This window comes from Pteropus vampyrus, unplaced genomic scaffold (genome assembly GCF_000151845.1).
Source record: "Pteropus vampyrus isolate Shadow unplaced genomic scaffold, Pvam_2.0 Scaffold335, whole genome shotgun sequence".
Taxonomy (NCBI): domain Eukaryota; kingdom Metazoa; phylum Chordata; class Mammalia; order Chiroptera; family Pteropodidae; genus Pteropus; species Pteropus vampyrus.
The window spans coordinates 476479-483263 of record NW_011889116.1 but is presented as its reverse complement, the minus strand read 5'-3'; positions in this window follow the sequence as shown (position 1 = coordinate 483263).

Here is a 6785-nt window from a genome sequence, read left to right as displayed (position 1 = left end):
TTGATGCATTCATTTTTTTCTTTTGTCTTGTTATTCTCAATTTCATTTAATTCTACTTTAATTTGTATATTTTCTTCTTTCTACTGACTTTGGGCTTTGTTTATTCTTCTTGGTTTTTAAGATGTAGTGTTAGGTTGCTTATTTGGGCTCATTCTTATTTTTTGAGATAGGCCTGTAATGATATGAACTTTCCTCTTATTACTGTTTTTGCTGTTCCCAAAAGTTTTCATATGTTGTAGTTTCATTCTCATTTGTTTATATGTATCTCCTGATGTCTCCTTTTGTTTCTCCTCTGATCTAGTTATTTTTCAGAAGCATGTTGTTTAATCTCCACGTATCTGTGGTTCTTCCCACTTTCTCTCTACAGTTGATCTCCAGTTTCAAAGGATTATGTCAGAGAGTATTCTTGGTATAATTTAAATCTTCTTAAATTTATTGAGGCTAGTTTTGTGTCCCAGCATATAGTCTATCCTTGAAAATGTTTCATGTACACTAGAGAAGAATGTGTAAGCTGCTATTTTGAGAAGAAGCACTCTGTAGATGTCAATTATGTCCAATTGGTCTTATGTGTTATTTAAAGATTTATTCCCTTACTGATTTTCTGTTTAGAAAATATATCCATAATTGTGTTTTTGTCAGTTTCTCCCTTTATTTCTGTTGTTATATATATATTGGTGTTCCCTTGTTGGGAGCATAAATAATGATAAGTGTTAGGTCTTCCTGATACATGATATAGTTCCTTTTATCATTATGAAGTGTCCATCATTGTCTCTGTTTATCTTTTTGATCTTTAAATCTATTTTGTCCGATATAAGGATGGCTACACGCGCTTTTCTCTGGATACCATTTGCTTGCATTATTGTTTTCCACCCTTTCACTTACAGTCTAAAGTTGTCCTTGCAGCTGAGATGTGTCTCTTGAAGGCAGCATATGGTTGGGATTTTTTTTTCCCATTCTGCAACTCTGTGCCTTTTTTTTATTGGAGAGTTCAGTCCATTTACATTTAGAATGATTACTGAAATATGTTTTGCTATAGTCACTCTATCTTTTGCTTTCTGGTAGGTCGGTGTCTCCATTGTTTCTTTGTCCTTGTGTTTCTGTTTGTTATTTTAATTTTGTGCTGCTTTTTAGATTTTCCCTTCGTTCCCTCTTGTTTTATGGGATGTGTATCAGTTCTGGATTTTTGGCATGTGGTTACCATAAAATTTATGTAAAAGTTATGTATATACAGGAGTCCATTTTCTTCTGCATGACCATTTTCTCCATTCCCCTTTGAAGATTCAGATCTTTACTGTCTCCCCTTTTCTGTTTTTGTTGTCTCAAATTATCACTACATATGCTGAACATTCACTTCTAAGTTATAGTGGCTGTTATCTTTTTCTCCTTTTAGAGGATTTTTGTTTTTGCCTTTAAACATTATGTAATAGTTAAGCTTATAATACCCTATTCTCAATAAGGGTTGCACGTTTCTGCTTCTGTCTATCTGTTAGTCATCTTACTCATAATTGTGTTGTTTTTTTTTTTTAACTTTTGGAATGATCCCCTTAAGAGTTTCCTGTAATGCAGGCCTTATGATGGAGAATTCCCTTAGTTTTTATGTGTCTGGAAAGGTCTTTATTTCTCCTTCATATCTAAAGGATAGCTTTGCAGGATTATATATATATATATATATATATATATATATATATATATATATATATATATATATATATATATATATATATCTTTGTAATTTCTTACTTTCAATTGTTTAAACATTTGGTTCCAGTCCTCCCTTCCTTATAAGATTTGTGTTGAGAAGTCCGATGATAGTTTAATGGGTTTTCCTTTATAAGTTACTGTCTTTTTCCCTGGCTGTCTTTAGGAATTCTTTCTTTGTCATTACTTTTTGACAATTTTAATATACTGTGTCTTGGAGAAGGTATTTTTTCGCATTGAGATAATTGGGTGTCCTCTTTACTTTTCGTATTCAAAGATCCATATGTTTGGAAAATTTTTGTCAACTATTTGTCTGAATATGCTCTCTGTTTCTTTCTCCCTCTCTTCTCCTCTGATATACCCATTATTCTTATGTTGCTTTTTCTGATGGTGTCAGATAGTTCTTGTAGACTTCTTTCATTTTATTCACTCTCAAGTCACTTGTCTTCTTCCTTCTGTGTCATTTCCAGATTTCTGTCTTTACATAACTCATTCTTTCTTCCGTCAGGTCAGCTTTCCTTCCTAAGCTTGCTATTTCATTATTTATGACTTTTAATGCATTCTTTATCTCCAGAAGTTTTATTTGGTTGTTTTTTATGGTTTCAATCTCCTTGGTAAAGTATTCATTTTGTTAGTTTATTTTGCTTCTAATTTCTTGGAATTATTGGTCAGAATTTTCTTGTATCTTATTGAGTTTTTTTTCAGAAATACAATCTTGAATTCTCTGTCATTTAAGTCGCATATTTCTGTGCCTTTGAACTTATTTTCTGGGGATTTTTCACTTTCTTTCTGATCCGAATTGTCACTTGGTTGTTCTTGGTGTTTGATGAACTCTTTCTCCACCTGCACATTAATGGGAGTGTACTCTGCTTTAAAAAAAAAAAAAAAAGAAGAAGAAGAAAATTTATTATATAGTGATTTCTCTCTAGGAGGTTTATAAAAAGGAGCTTTTCTTTTGATCTCCAGCTGATGGCATCTAAGCCTCTTGGATTTCTCTTTTGAGGCTAAAAATACCCTATCCTCTGGTATGTGCCTGCGTGCCTCTTCAGTCAGGTCCCTCTGTCCCAAGGCTCCACCCCTGTGAAAGGGTATGATGAGCAATGGAGGTCTGAGTCTCTGAAGAGGTCTTGAAGTCCTGTTACTGTCCCAACAGTCAGATTCAATGTTCTGCTGCTTCCTTCCAACTCAGCCTAATTGGGTGGGGGTCGAGTTGATTAAGGGAGGTCTGCAGTGCATGGAGCTATTTCCCTTCCTTTAGTGCAGGGATCTCCGATCCCCAGACTGCAGACTGTTACTGGTCCATGGCCTGTTAGGAACTGGGCCACACAACAAGAGTTGAGCGGTGGGTGAGTTAGCGAAGCTTCATCTGTATTTGCAGCTGTTCTCCAGCATTAGCATCATCACCTCAGCTCCACCTCAGATTATCAGACATTAGATTCTCATAGGAGCACCAGTCCCCGGTGCCTAAAAGTTTGGGTACCCTGCCTTAGTCCTGTCCCCCAGGTTTCACCTGCCTTGCTTCGATATCACCATGCTTGTCTCTGGTATCAGCTGTAATGTATGTTTTGGTGCTGGTTGTGCAAATTCCCCTGGGGTTCAGTGTGTTATCTCTGAGAGGATATGGGGGGCGGGGATGGCACACTCTGGGTTGGTGGGGAAGGGGCACAACAAGTCTCTTTGATTCAGCCTCTCACTTAGCAATGGCAGTTGCTAAGACACAGCTGTCACCCGTATGCTCTCTGCCCTGATCCCTGGGCTCTGCTGTGTAGAATATGCTGATCACTCAGACAGCACTGCTCCAGGCTTCAAAGACTAAGACCTGGCTGTAAAATGTCCTCTTCTCCTCTTCTTTCAGGGAGCTAAAGCTGTGAAATGTAGCTCCTTTGTTTCATACTGCTAATCTTCCTCCCAGTCTCATGCAGGTTTTCCCATCTTTGGATGCTCTGATGCGCAGATCTCTCACACTGCAAGTTGGGTGTTATTTGTTGAGTTGTAGATGTTCAGTTTGTTGTTATTTTAAGGGGAGTGTTCCTGGGAGATCCTTCATGTCATCATGCTTCTGACATCATCTCAAAATATTTTTTGTTAAAATCTTTTGGGGCTCAACATCACTAATCATCAGGAAAAATGCAGGTCAAAACCACAATGAACTATCACTTCACATCTGTTAGGATATATGAACTGAAATGCTCAAGTCAATTCCTTCCACCTCTTCACACATCATACTTCAGCAAACAGTTGCCCCCATTCAAAGAAAGGGGAAGTTGGCAATGACAGCAGTGGAGGAGGAGACAACCTCCTCAGTTGGGTTCAGGGCAGATAAGGGGACAAATGGTCTCAGCCTGAATCACAGCAAACAGAAACAGCACACCAAAAAGAAGGTGAGGAAGAAGAGCCCGTGAAAGTTCTTCTCACACCACCACCCCTGTTCTTTATATGTTGGTATTCTTGATGTTGCCCTACATGACCCTAAGGCTCTGTTCATTTAATTTTGATTTTTTTTCTCTCTATTCTTCAGAATGGACAATTTCTATAGATCAGTCTTTAATTTACCAGATTGTTTTTGAGTCCTTCTAGTATTTTTTTTTTCATTTCAATTATTGCACTTTACCATCATAGAATTCTCATTTGGTTCTTTGTAATTTCTACTCCCTTCTTAAAAACTACTTGTTTGTTCATTTTTATCATATTTTGCATTAAGGCTTCCATGATTTACTTTCTTTTGAACATATTTATAATAGCTGCTTTGAAGACATTTCGGCTAATTGTAACATTGATACAGAGACAGTTTATACATACATACATACATACATACATATATATATATATATATATATATTTTTTTTTTTTTTTTTTTACTGAGTATATAGCATGCTCTCCCTTTTGTATATTCCATATTTTTTGTTGTTGAAAACTGGACATTTTAGATTATATATTGTAGCAACTTCGATTATATATTGTAGCAACTTCGAATTCCGATTTTTCCTTTAAAACAATTACTGCTTTTTTTTTCTTGTATTTATTTATTAACCTGCCTGGGCTAAATCTGTGAAACATGTTGCCTAATGATGTATGGCAGCTGATTTCTCTATTCATGACTTTTGTTATATGATTTTTTTAAGTCTGGTTTACTAAGAGTGAACTATGTGTCCCTATAGCTTTGTGGTCAATGATTGTGCAGTTTTTGCTCAACCACCCCGAGCCTATAAGGTTTATATATTCTGCCAATGGATCTAGGAGCACATTCAAAGTTCACAACATTTTCAAATTTGTCACAACTTTTATTTTCCATTGAGCTTTTTCATAACTCTGTGCACTGGCTCAGTGTTGACTAACATTGTATGTACACAGTTTCAGACAGGAATATACTTTTCACAACATCAGTATAGCAGAACTGTTGGCCTTCCCCACTGGCCCAACTTCACTGATGACGGTCACTTCTACCAACAACGTCATTGGACATGGATGTCAAGCACATCAAGTGAACCTTCGTCTACCAAAGCAGTGCAGCCACAATTCTAGCAGCCTGCCTCACCATGGGCATTAACCAATCAGGGAGACTAGAGGACAGGAACAGCTCCAAGACAAAACACCACAGATTCCCACTTTTATTGTCTGAAGTCCAATAGTTTATTCAAGTTATAAGTGACTCTTGGATTGTCGTAGGCCTTTGGTTGATTTCCAGGGTGCTTAAAGGGCTGTTTTTGTCAACTTGTCAAGCTTTATAGTTCATAGTTGTTTTTTAAGAAGTGTATTTGCAGATCCTCACTAGGGTACAGCCAGGAATCCCGCCTAAATCACCGAATTTTTAATGATAAAACTTTATAGAAATGTTACATGTTAGGGATTTGAGGGTTTTTTGCTTGGTATTTCAAAGGATTAATGTAAGAAAAACAACGCAATAAGTCTCATAAATAATTTTATATTGATTATATCTTGATATGATAATGTTTGGATATATTGGGTTAAGTAAATATATTATTAAAATTAATTTCAATTGTTTATTTTTTCTTTTTAATTGTGGCTCCCAGAATTTAAAAAAATACCTATGTGTCCTGTATTGTATTTCTATTAAGCAGTATTAGTCTACAGTTAACATCCAGACTAGGAAAGAGAAACATATCAAATAATGCAATAGGGATGCAAATAATAAAATTAAGAGTGTGAGAAACTCTAGAGGAAAAAATGATCCAGTTGCATCGACAAATAAATTGCAATGAAAATGAAAATAAAAGTGGGAAGGGAAACATAGGGATTAAAAGAGATGTAAAAGATATATCTATAAATTGTAATGTGTATATCTTATTAAGATTCTCATTTGGACAAAGAAATGAAAACACTATACATACATTTATGAGATAGTCTGGGAAATTTGGAAGTGCATAGCATATCTTATGATATTCAAGATTTACTATTTATTTTTAAGGGTGTAATATGGTATCATAGTTAGCTTAAAGAAGAGTCTTCATAACTTGTAATCCTATACTGAAGTTTTATGGATGAGACTATGATATCCAGCTCATTTTTAAAAATCTAAGGAGGCGAGAGGAGAAATTGGGTGTGTGTGGGAGGGATGGATGAAGCAAAATTGTCCATGAATTGAAAATTATTGAAATTATATGATGCCTAAGTGTTGAGTTCATTCAATCATGCTCTCTACTTTTATATATTTAAATTTTTAGATAATAGAAAGGTTAAAAAACAGTTTTGGAGAATTTTTAATGATTTGGGAAAACACTAGAATACAATATTAAATGAAAAAAAATAGATACAAAACTGAAATTAATAATGAAAACATTAAAACTAATTTCATGGGGAAAGGGGTGTTTATAAAGCATTTTAACTTTCTATTAAATTCTCTATAATTAATTTTTATTAATTTTAATCAGAAAAACAGTATCCCTCATACATAGAGGTTTATTACCAATTATTTGAGTAAAATTTAAAAACTGATAGGAAATACATCAAAATATAAATGGCAATTATCTCTGTGTTGTGTGATTATGATGTGTATTTTTATTTGTGTGTATTTTGTATATGCTATTTTTATTTCCTTTATTTTTCCCTATTCTCTACATTGAGGACAT